We start from the raw sequence: 13416 nt of genomic DNA, 5'->3' as shown, positions 1-13416 counted from the left end.
TCTCCTCACCCCACTCTAGACTATAACCTTATTGTGGACAGGGAATGTGTCTGCTTATTGTTGCTTTCCCAAGTGCTAAGTACAGTGCTCTGTATACAATAGATGCTCAACAAAGACAACTGAATGAATGAATTGCTCATTCAAAAGCTCAATCCTTGGTGTCTGAGAAACACTTACCTAAATGATCAGGGATCAGAAAGCATGTTTTACTCTATTTTCACGAAGGCAGTGTGCAAAAGGTTCTGTCTCAAAAACACTCTATGCAACACTGCCAGCCCAATCATCTTCATAGTCAAGGCCAACTCCACTAGAAACAGTAGTAACCCCCTCTAATGCTCCTATGAATGGATCAAGTTCAACATCAGGACACTTTCATCATAGGGGTTCACTAGTTAGCATTTCAAACAGAACAATTCTGCTCCCCAGTCTAGAATCAGTTTATTTCAATACATACTCCTAAGTATAGACACAGATCTAAAAACAGATACAAATGTGTGCATATATCTATATTCAAATATAGACGTGTGTTTGGCTACATACACATACTTTATATTATATATGCATACATATGGTTTATGAAAAAGCATTAAAATTCACAAAACATGCCTGCAGCTGTGTTTTTTGATAGCAAGCTCTTAATGCAAAGTGCAAGCCTTACCATCGCTAAAATCATGAGAAGTCAAGTAAAAAGCATCCACAGATGTGAAAGAAAATCATGACACTGAAATGCATTCTGCAATGGACTATAACAGATGATGTCAGAAGCAGGATAGATCCTGTGAGTGAATGTACCATCATGCAGCCACTGAACAAAGAATTCCTCTCAAGGGCACAAAAGGGAGGGGAAAAAAGATGTTAAAGGCGAAAGACATGATTTCTCAAGTTCCAGGAAAATAATATTACTTCTGTAAAAAAAAAATCCCTGGCACATTTTTCAACTGTGGTAAGCAAGGAAGCATATTTGTGAATGCATCGGAGAGTGTAGGGTACAAGAATATTCTGAACGCAATCCACAAATCCAGACCCCCTAATGGAGTAGATTAAGCTCTTTGTGGGCAGGGAATGGATCTACCAACTCTGTTATACTATACTCTTCCAAGTGCTTAGTAGAGTGATCTCTGACAGTAAGTGCTCAATTAATATGACTGAGTCATATTAAGACTTTGAGGAGCAAGACTAAGACTTCAAGGAGCAAGGCAGAGACAGGCCAAGTCAAAATTGGCAACTCCTTGTCCTCGTTGATGTGGCATACACCCCTGACCCTGTTGAAGGGGTCCCCTACCTGGTAGTACTAGTTTATCCTTAATTTACAGTGTTTAATTTACTCGTTGTGCTTTGTTCAACCTCAAGATCACACCCTTCTCCTGCCTGGTATAATCTTCCACTTCAAAAACCACCAGACCACAGTTCTCCCCACCTTTACAGGCCTTCTGAAATCAGATGTCCTCCCAAAATCCACTGATTATTTTTTCTTCTCTCAATCACACTTATTGAGCACTTACAGAGCACTGTACTAAGCGCTTGGGAGTCATGGAACAGAGTTGGTAGTCATGTTCCCTGCCCATGAGGAGCTTACAGTCTCATACACTCCAAACTTCAGTATTTCTGCACCAACCCACATGTGGATCATCCCATCCATAGCATTAACTTAGGTGCCCTCTGTGAGCCCACTGTTGGGTAGGGACCGTCTCTATATGTGGCCAACTTGTACTTCCCAAGCACCTAGTACAGTGCTCTGCACACAGTAAGCACTCAATAAATATGATTGATTGATTGATTGATTACCTCACCCCTGTCGCTAAACCCTGCCATATTTTAAGTTACTTGAGGACAGGGATCATGTCTTCTACTTATTCTCTCCCAAGTGTTTACATACAGTAGTCTTCACACAGCAAGCAGACTGATTATTGATTATTCTGAGCTCCTTGAAGGCAGTACTGAAGTCAGGGTGGAGAGTTGTCATGAGAATGGTTATAGGATCTTTCTGGGTTGGGGAGGAGGGCAGACAGCCATCACCCACCAAAGTGGGACCCCAATGGGCCATATGTCAGGTGATGAATTCATGGTCAGCATTGCAGAATTGTCCGACCTCGGATAGGACAATTCATTGTCACTCATACATACACACGTCAAATACATAAATGTCCCCGTGATACAATGACAAGACTGTATTATGTACTTAGCTTATAGTAAGTCCTTGATTGATGCTTGGCCGTTAGGCGCTCAGTAAATATCATAAATATCATGACTAAAGAGAAGTGGTATGGCCTAGTGGATAGAGCACGGGCCTGGAAGTCAGAAGGACTTGGGTTCTAATCCTGCCCTTGGGTCAGTCATTTTATCTGTGCTTCAGTTACCTCATCTGTAAAATGGGGATTACGACTGTGAGCCCTTTGTGGGACAGGGACTGTGTCCAACCTGACTGACTTGTATCTACCCAAGTTCATTCACTCATTCATTCATTCAATTGTATTTATTGAGCACTTACTGTGTGCAGAGCACTGTACTAAGCACTTGGGAAGTACAAGTCAGCAACATACCCAACAACAGGCTCACAGTCTAGAAGGGGGAGACAGACAACAAAACACGTAGACAGTTGTCAAAATAGTCATTCAATCGAATTTACTGAGTGCGTACTGTGTGCAGAGCACTGTACTAAGTGCTTGTAAAGTACATAAGATGCATGATGCACAACATATAAGAACAGGGAGATGTGCAAAAAGGTTATAACATAAGTTATGATCAAAAACAGCACTTACTAAACAGTTTGCCAAAGGATTCCATTTTTGACTTTTCAGTTTCATATCAATGTTTTCCATCTTTGATTAAAGCACCAGCCCACTAGAACAACACAACATAGTGTAGGCCAGCAATTTATTGTTTCTCTGAAAAAAGAACAAAATCAGATCGATCTGGCTTACCTCCCTGTAGTGTTTAATGAACATTTTTCTCCATACAACCTCAACAACAGCTAAGCAGTACATCTGAGGAACTATGCTAAGGGCTTCTACAATCTTGACCCGTTCTAGAAGCTCTGTTAAAAGACGGAGCAAGGCTTGTAGCGTCTCTCCATCTTGATCGGCATGAAGCATAACAAAGCAACACCACTTTAGTCTGACTTGTAGATTATTTGCAAGCTCTTGTTTGGCAGTGGTACATTTTTGCTTAATATCCAACAGTTTTCTGTGGTTAGTCAACATAATCATCAACTGATTTGCATGACTCAGGCACAAATCAGGTAGCACAGAAGGATCTTTCACGTTTTCAGCCCTCTTCTGATTAGCTAAAAATCCCTGAGCAAGTTCTTTTTATTCATTGGCCAATCTGCTGCAGCTAGCTATCATCTGGTCCAGTGCCTAATGTCGGTCTTCAAGTCCCTTAATGGCTTTCATGTTCTGATTATCCAATTTGGCAATAGTTCGACGACACTCTGCCAAAAATGGCTGAATGATCCGGGGATCATCCGGGGATCCCAGTGCTTAGTACAGTACTTGGTATATAGTACACACTTAGCAAAACCCAAAAAAGTGGATTCATTGTGATTTTTGTGTATATATGTGTATTCACATGTGTATACACACACACACACACACACACACACACATATACACACATATACACCCCTCTCCGCCCTTAATATCTCACTATGCCAAGTACTGGAATACATAGAAGATAATCAGATCAGTCACAATTCCGGTCCCACATATAGGGTCATAAAGAACACACACAGAGAGGCCTAGTGACTTCCTTAATGTCACACAGCAGGCCAGCAGCAGAACTGGGCCCAAAACATAGGTCCTGTGCCCTTTCCACTAGGCCACGCTCCTTACCTTCATGGAGATTACAGTCTAATGAGGGAGACACACAGTGCAGGAGGAGAAGTGGTTCCATAGACTTGTTCTCTGTGCTTCTTTTACAATCACCATTTCTATTTATACCTCAGTCACCTGTTCCACAGATGGAGTCCCTGTGAAGTTATGTCAAGCTGCGTTCACTGGAAATAGTTTAAAAGGTAGGTACAGCTTAATTACAATATCACTTCTTTTTAGAAGTGTTTATTTTCTGCATTTTAATGATGGGTACCCGGGGAGATCTAAAGAAACATTATACTGTGAGCCCACTGTTGGGTAGGGAATGTCTCTATATGTTGCCAACTTGTACTTCCCAAGCGCTTAGTACAGTGCTCTGCACAAAGTAAGCGCTCAATAAATACGATTGATTGATAAACGTATTCTCATCTTTTTTCAGTTTTGGTCAGTGACAGTATATCTGGATTTCAGATTCCTTTCCTTATCATTTAAGTCTACAAAATCACAAAGAGCATGGATATGTTAAATGCAGAATTGTTATTCACCAAATCCCTCAACCTCTGGAATGGGACTCCCCTCACTGAAGCTTGAATGATAGTTTCAAAACCAGCAGAACACAACACTTCTTTTCATGTGTAATTTGATTCCAGAGGATGTTTTAGGGGCAACAATTATCAGTAAGTTTGCCACAGTAGGTTGCTAGAAGGAAAGTTAGGGAAATAGAGGAGGAAAGTTAGGACTGCCAGATGTTACTTGTGTACACGGCATGTGGGTCAATATCAAGGAGAGTAACCATCAAATATCTCTTCCAAATATTCTTTTGGCACTATTGTGAATAAAATGCTGGCCTGGCTGGACCACTGTTTATGCTCTTTCTTGTTTGAAATGTTACTAGTTAAGCCCTCACTGTGTGCCAGGGGTAGACAGAAGATAATCAGGCAGGACACAGTTCCTGTCTCATATGGGGCTTACAGTCTAAATTGGAGGGAGTAGTATTTAGGCCCCATTTTACAAATGAGCTGAGGCACAGAGAAGTTAAATGAATTGCCCAATATCACCCAGCAGATATGAGACAGTGATAGGATTAGAACCCAGATCCTCTGACTCCCAGGACCGTGCTCTTTCCACTAGGACATGCTGCTTCTCTACAGGCAAAAAACTGAAATGACCTCCTCAAGTGCATGCAATGTGTGCCTGACTTCTGTTCGACTCCGCTGCACAATTTGCAGAAGCTCAGTAAGTACTACTGATTTACTGGTGTAAAATTGCAATTATTTTTCAATACCCAAGCAGAGGAGGTAGTACTCTTTCTCACCAATAGACAGGGATAACGGCTGCATGGAAACATAATTGAGGTAGTTGATATTTTATTAACTACTCCATTAAAATAAATGGGAGCAGAGCCAAGCAAACTATCACGAATCAATAAGAGAGGTTAAAATGAAGCCCTTGATGGGTGGGAAATGAATGGAAACTTGGGAAAGCAGAGTAGCAGTGACTATTTTCTGAAATATATTACTGCACTGAATTTAGCAGAAGGCTGACCAAAGAAATTTCACTGCATTCAGCGTCAGCTTAAGTAAAATGTATTGCTCTGTTTTGAGAAAGTTGTGCATTAGGGCTAATATCTTTCAGAGAACTGCAGAGAAAACTTTAAATTAAGGTAGTGTACTTCAAAAGCCACAAATTATATCACAGTTCTTGAACTGCTTTATTAAAATGTTTCATCCCCGAATTTAAAGTTTTTGATGACATTCACTTGCAACTCCTTTGTCTGGATATTTCATAAAAGGACATGACAAATGTATTTCTCAGAGTTAAATATCTAACTGTCCTTCCATATTATGTTTTTGGTACTATTTCTGCACAGGACAAGCATAACACTAAAGCTGAAGCTAATGAAAGTACAGCATAGCTTAGCAGAAAGAGCACAGGCTTGGAAGTCAGAGGTCATGGGTTCTAATCCCAGCTCCACCATTTATCAGCTGTGTGACTTTGGGTAAGTCACTTAACTTCTCTGTGCCTCAATTACCTAATCTGGAAAATGGGGATTAAGACTGTGAGCCCCATGTGGGACAACCTCATTACCGTGTATCTACCCCAGTGCTTAGAACAGTGCTTGGCACATTGTAAACACTTAACAAATACCATCATTATTATTATTATCAGGAGATCTAGGTTCTAATCCCAGCCCTGCCTCTTGCCTGGTCTGTGATCTTTGACAATTAATCAATCATATTTATTGAGAATTTTACTGTGTGCAGAGTAGCATAAGCACCTGGTAGAGTACAATCCAACAGGGTTGGTGAATATCTTCCCTGTCCACAAGAAGTTTACACTCTAAAGGGGGTGAGAGATTTAAAAAAAATATGGATATGTAGCTAAGTGCTGTGGGGCTGAGGGTGGGGTAAATATCAAGTATATCAAAGGTACAAATCCAAGGACAAGTCACTTGGCTCCTCTGCTTCATTTTCCTCAACTAAAAATGGAGAGTAAATATCTGTTTTCCTTCTCTCAGACTATGAATCCCATATAGGAGAGGGACTGTGTTTCATCTGATTATAATTGTAACTACTCTAGTGCTAAGCACAGTAATAATAATAGTAATAATGGTATTTGTTAAGCACTTACTATGTGCCAAACACTGTTCTAAGCACTAAGATAGATGCACCGTAATCACATTGTCCCACATCCATTCATTCACTCGTATTTGAGCACTTACTGTGTGCAGAGCACTGTACTAAGTGGTTGGGAAGTACAAGCTGGCAACATATAGAGACGGTCCCTACCCAACAGTGGGCTCACAGTCTAGAAGATAGTCTTAATCTCCATTTCACAGATGAGGGAACTGAGGCACAGAGAAGTGAAGTGACTTGCCCAAAGTCACACAGCATGAGAAGTGGCGGAGCCGGGATTAGAACCCACAACCTCTGACTCCCAAGCACTTGCTCTTTCTATTAAGCCATACCACTCATTATTTTTATAATTATTATTAATAATGATCACTCACCAGCGAGCAATCTCACATTAAGTATGCCTGGTCTCCATGACCAGCCCAATTGAGGTGAACCAGAAAAAGCCAACACCTTCTCTACTCATTAGTTTTACAAGGTGATGAAAATTTGCATGGCTAAGGATCACACAGGATTTGTGAACTGTTACATTTGTTAAAAATTACCACCTAGTTTTCCCCTTGTGAATATCTTTACTGGTACAAGAAGAAACATTCATCACTAAACATACCACCCCATTCAATGTCTGGGCCACACACTAGCTTTCATGTTTCTAAAGGTCAGGGATTATATGTACCAACTCCACTGTACTCTCCCAAGGGCCTAGTATAGTGATCTGTGCACAGTAAAGGCTCAATAAATACCACTGACTGATTGACAGATTCCATCAGGTTCTGCTAAGGGAAGCAGCATGGCATAGTGGAAAGAGCAAGGGCCTAGGAATCAAAGGCTCCTGAGCTTTAATTCTGGCTCTGTCACTTACCTGCTGTGATCTTCTGATGGTTATTGACATCTATCTACTTGTTTTGTTTATTTGTCTGCCTCCCCACTTCTAGACTGTGAGCCCATTGTTGGGTATGGATCGTCTCTATGTGTTGCCAATTTGTACCTCCCAAGCGCTTAGTACAGTGCTTTGCACACAGTAAGCCCTCAATAAATGATTGAATTAATGAATGAGTGAATCTTGGGCAATTTATTTAATATCCCGGTGTTTCAGTTCCTTTATCTGCAAAATAGGGATTCAATATCTGTTCTCCCTCCTGCTTGCTCTGTGAACACCATGTGGGACCTAATTACCCTGTATCTACCCCAGTGTTGAGTACAGAGTACCTGGCATATAGAAAATGCTTAGAAAAATATTACAATTACCATTATTATTACTAATATTATTATTATTCTCCAGGCCTGGAATAATAATTTTCAACGTGTTCAATCAGAGTTAACGGCAGAAATAAAGTAGGGATGGGAAATCACCTTGAGCAGACTGGAACATGAGAAAATGATGGAAGGAGAAAAGGAGAGGAGCAGGGAAAGAACACCATAAGATGAAAATTTTAAAGAAAAACTGTTTAAAATAACAAATCAGTTTGAATGTATTCTTAATTGATCAGAATAGATTATGGATGCATGTAATAATAATCTTCATAATTCGGGTATTTGTTAAAGTGCTTACTATGTGCCAAGCATCGTACTAAGCACTGGGGTGAATACAAGCAAATTGGGTTGGACAGACCCTGTCCCACATGGGGCTCACAGTCTCAATCTGCATTTTACAGATGAGGAAACTGAGGCACAGAGAAGTGAAGGGACTTACCCAAGGTCACAAAGCAGACAAGTGGAGGAGCTGGGAATAGAACCCACAACCTTTTGATTCCCAGGCCCATGCTCTATCCACTATGTCATGCTATTTCCCAAATAGTTGGTATTTGGCTTATATACCTCTTTTACCAATTTAGCAAAATCTAATGCAGTAGAATTTCATAAACAGTGATTAAATCACCACTCCCTACAGGTATTTTGAACCTGGGAGAGGAATTGCAAATTCTTTCCCAATTACCTCCTTTGCTGTTTCACACTTAACTATTTGATTAAGGAAGTTGCCTTTCAATTGAGGAAGACAACCATTTACTTAAGGGAGGCAACCATTTTTTTTTTTAGGGAGGTGCCTAATCTGTGCTCTTTTTAAATACTGTAGGAGTAGGTGTGATGAGATACCAGTCCATCAACAGTAATTTTTCAGCATCCAATTGTGAAAAGCACTGTACTGACAAATGGAGAGAAAATAATAATTACGGTATTTGTTAAGCACTTACTAAGTGCCAAGTACTGTTCTAAGCAATGGGGTAGATACAAGGTAATGAGGTTGTCCCATGTGGGGCTCAGTCTTAATCCCCATTTTCTAGATGAGATAAATGAGGCACAGAGAATTAAGTGACTTGCCCAAAGTCACACAGCTGATAAGCGGTGGAGTCGAAATTAGAACCCATGACCTCTGACTCCCAAGCCCATGCTCTTTCCACTGAACATATGGGAAACTTGCTTTCAGCGAGTTTACAATTTCAAGGGGGAGACAGTGACCAAATCATTTTCCAATCGGAAGGGAAAGAGAAAGGGACAATGATTAGATGAACAAATATGTGCTTCAATAACAACATATGGAAACGAGCAGGCAGAAAAGTGCCCTAGGTGACAAAGCAGAAATGTTGACATTGAAGGTTGGGTGGATGTGACGTAGGGATATGACCTATCAACACAGTCTGGGCCAACTGGCACTTGGTCAATTACTGAATCTGGCCTTGCATGCTTGGCTAAAACAGAAGGTTGAATCTATTTCCAAGAAAATTGTGTTTTCCTTTACTTCCCTCTTCATTCATTCATTCAATCATATTTATTGAGCACCTACTGTGTGCAAAGCAAGTACTCTGTACTAAGTGATTGGGTGAGTTCAATATAACAATAAATTGACATATCACCTGCCCACAACTAGCTTACAGTCTAGTGGGACACAACTAAATCCTGAATTAGGGTTTTTCTGAACAAACGGTTTGTTATGGTATGAAGTGCTTCCTATAGACAGAGTAAATTTAGCATGGTGTTCTGCATGCAGTAAGCCGTCAATACCCCTTGACTGAAAAATGTCATCACAATTCCACATGGGGCTCTTAAAAGAGATCGAATGGATTTCGGTGTGAAATTTTTTCTGCCAAGTCTCCATTCAATGGCATTTATTGAGTACTTACTGAGTGCAGAGCATTGTATTAAGCACTTGGAAGACTACTATGCAAGAGTATGTGGACACGATCCCTGCTCAAAAGGAGCTTACAGACCATTTTTGTGAAAAGTTCCTGAATATGAGTCCAAACTGTTTCCATTCACTAACCTGGATCCTCAGCCCGAAAGATATCACAAACCAATTAATAAAATTAATGACTCCTGCTTTTCGTTGACTATGATTTTCTACTGACAAAACTTTTCTGTATCACATAGTTTCCCACCTGCAAGCTCTAGTAGGCACAGTTTTGCGTTCAAACTTGGGAGATAAGTTCAACATAATAGATGTATCAAACCCAGAAGAATTGGTTGAGGTAGCAGAGAGCTAAAAGGAATAGCATAATTATTTTTTTGCTTGGTTATCAATAGGAATGAGCAGCATTTTACTATCTCATTGGCTGTATATTACCAAGAGGTAATGAAATAGTTATAATTTTAGTGAGTCAAGTGTTGGGTTACTAATTTTTTCCATCTAAAAAGTATGAATTCTATCGCTAATAATAATTTAAACTATGTCAAATGATAAGGAGGATAAGATTCATTCATTCAATCGTATTTATTGAGTGCTTACTGTGTGCAGAGCACTATACTAGTCGCTTGGGAAGTACAGGTCGGCAACATATAGAGATGGTCCCTACCCAACGATGGGCTCACAGTCTAGAAGATAATCATATCAGACAGTCACTCTCTCACATGGGGTTGACATGGGAACGGAATGCTAGTATCTTACCCCCTTTTGACAGGAAAGTAAACTTAGGTAGAAGAAGGTTCAGTGAGTTGCCCAAAGTCACAAAGCAGGCAAGTGGCAGAGCTGAGATTAGAACCCTAGGTCTTCGGACTTAGGGCTTCATGCTCTCTCCACAGGACCACTGTGTCTCCTATTTTGCAACTTAGTGGTATTAATTCAGTACCCAAATTTTTCAATATCCCAGAGATCCTGACACTTTGGCACACGTTGCAATTCCAGTGGCAGTTCAGTCTATTTTGATTTAAAATTGATTAGTATCTTTGGAAAAATGTGTAGTGTATCGCTGAGCTACTCTCAGTCAATGAAGCTTTGCATTAAACATGCTTAAATTTTGAAAGTACAGATCAGTGAATTAGAGCTTCCCTTTGAAAAGCTTAATTTACTTGGCTTGTCAGCATTGTTGTGCTTATTTATGGAGTTATCAAATCCTAACCACTTGCTCTGGAAACTGGAAAATGTCTACCGCCTGTACACAGGCAAGAGATCTAAGTGAGAGCTGAAAAAAGCGGCGAACGACAAAGAAAATAATCATAAGGTTCATTTTTACTGTTAATAATAGTATCTGAATACGAAGCGCTATGGAGATTTATACCTGGCAATTATCAGCAATGCCTTAATCTGAACATGATTTTTACATGTGTGTACTCTGCTACATAGGATCTAAGAGGCCATCTGTGTCAGAGATATGCTATTTGCATTATTTCAGAACAGTGCTTTGCACATAGTAAGTGCTTAACAAATTCCATTATTACTATTATTATTATTCAATTTCCATACGTGTCTTGAAGGGAAAAATGCCTATACTTAACTACACTCAGTAGCTACATAATCTAGCTCAAGTAGTAGACTATCAAGACAAATTCAATTGTATTTATTGAGCAATTATTTGGTGCAAAGCTCTCAATCCAAACATGTGGAACACTGCAATAGAGTTAGTAGACATAATCCTGCCCTCATAGATCTTACAATCTAGTGAGGCAGAGGGATACTGAAATAAATTACAGGCAGGCGGAAGAACAGAGTTTAAAGATACATTCATAGAATTACCAAGGAGGTCAATTTTTTTGCGGGGGTGGTGGTGGGCAGTGGAGTAGAGGAGGAAAGTTTAGGTGAAACCAAGGTCAAAGTTAGAACAAATGAAATCAAAATTTGAACAGGTTCCAAGCCAGAGGCAGTACATGGATGAGGGGTCAGCAGCAAGGTAGACAAAATTGAGGTACAGTTTGCTGATCCTTCCACACACAATCTCGGAAAGGGATCACATGTGCTTATATACTGCCTTTCATCATGTAAGAAATGATTTTTGCTTTGCGACAAACACAATGTCCCTGTCTTTCCTTTCAACAACCCACAGGCCAAAAAGTGTTTTGAAAGGCAACTAAACAACACTGTTGAAGTATTTATTTTAGAAAACAATCTTCAGGCAGCGGGACTGACAGGATTTTTCACCTCGGCTCAAAGAAAAATCAAGGACAGTTCAAAGAGAACTCAAATTTTGGCGTTTTATTTTTTCTTTCCCTGAAAAAGAGCACTTTTCCACACAAAGTATCTATTCCTCCCTTAGTATTCAAAAAAAATGTTATAAACCTGAGTTGAGGATAACTCCAAGGTCACAGGATGGTGGTGCCATATAAGTGACAGAAGAGTCACAGAGAGGACATGGCTTGGATGCGAAGATAAGGGGTTCTGTTCTGGACATGTTAAGTTTGAGGTGTCATCCCACAGCAGAGAGACCACAGCTCTCACCACATTCAAAGGCCCAAAATGATTCCTCACAGAGATGGGATGTTCAAAACAGCTCCCTAAAAATCAAGAGACAAACATATTTGGAAATCAAGGCTTTGGGGAGTTGCCAGATCTAGTTCTATCTTGAGTTGGGAAAAACATTCCTAACCCTTCCTTTATCATCAGTTCTGATTTGGGGGAGTCGTTACTCTGAGAACTTTTCCCTTTCTGCATTTACAAAAAATGCATGAATTATTATTTTCTCAAAACTGACCTGCAAATATTTTAGCTGTAATGGGCTTGCTCCAGCAATCAATTGCATTTATTGAGTACCTGTGTGCAGAGCCCTATACTAACCCCTTAAGAGAGTATAATGAAGTGAGAAGACATAGTCCTGGCTTTCAGTAAATTTATAATCTGCCATTGAAAATTTGCTGACTTTTGAGAGGTGCTCTAACTCTTTTAGTATCAGGCTGATTGATGTAAACTTCTTATATTGACTAAGTATACCTGGGAACTTGAGAGGGTTAACGTCCCTCCCAAATACAAGCAACTTTCAGAATGGCCTTCATCATCCATGAAATACCAGGTGTCTCATTTAAGCAAAATTAGATCCCCTTTCAAGCCTCAAAATCCTTTACACAGGTACAGCTCTCTTGCCAGACTACTGAGTTTGTTGAACTAACCCTCAATTTGGACATTATCTAGAGCGAGCAAAAGAACTCTCTTTTTAAAAAGAAACTCGACTTTCATTAATGGAATACCTGCTAATGTCCCTTAATTTGGGAACTCATGTCTCAGTTTTCCCTCCTTTTTTATGCTCAAGTGTTTCAATTTCTAAATGTTTGTGCTGCACATAAAGAGGAGGGCACATATGGGAGAGGGAGGAGAAGTGGGTGGGATGGGGGTGTCAATCAATTTTCAAAGATTCCCAACAATTTCACTAGTTTCTCTGTTCTGATTAACAGGAGCCAAAAATTGGACCAGATTTCCATGATTTTTTACCTTCCTCTGCGGAACCTTCCATGGGTGTGGCAATGAGCAATGACCAGACGAATGAGGGAAAGAAGGACTTTCTTCCAGCCCTCAAAGGACTTTCCTTTATTCCCAAGTACACCTTAAGCAGGACCTTTTCTGTTCCTTTAGGATGAGAATGGATCTATTATGATCACATGCCAGCTTAACTGTCAAAAGTGAGCCCTATGAGGGAAATGGACTATCCAATCTGATTATGTTGTATCTAACTCAGTCCCTACTACAGTAGTTGGTGCATAGCATGCACTTAACCAACGTTACTGTTGTTATTATGGCACTTTGCTAATGCCAATGTCTATATCAATCCTAGAGCATT

At 40.1% G+C, this 13416-nt stretch overlaps 1 protein-coding gene across 1 annotated transcript in view; it reads right to left on the bottom strand.

Moving 5' to 3' along the window:
* Positions 1-13416, bottom strand: part of MDGA2 (MAM domain containing glycosylphosphatidylinositol anchor 2) — a 460928-nt gene that overhangs the window by 375442 nt on the left and 72070 nt on the right. The window lies entirely within an intron of this gene.

Source organism: Tachyglossus aculeatus, chromosome 14 (assembly GCF_015852505.1).
Source record: "Tachyglossus aculeatus isolate mTacAcu1 chromosome 14, mTacAcu1.pri, whole genome shotgun sequence".
NCBI classification, from domain to species: domain Eukaryota; kingdom Metazoa; phylum Chordata; class Mammalia; order Monotremata; family Tachyglossidae; genus Tachyglossus; species Tachyglossus aculeatus.
The sequence above is the reverse complement of the archived record's forward strand: the minus strand, read 5'-3'. Positions and strand labels throughout refer to the sequence as shown.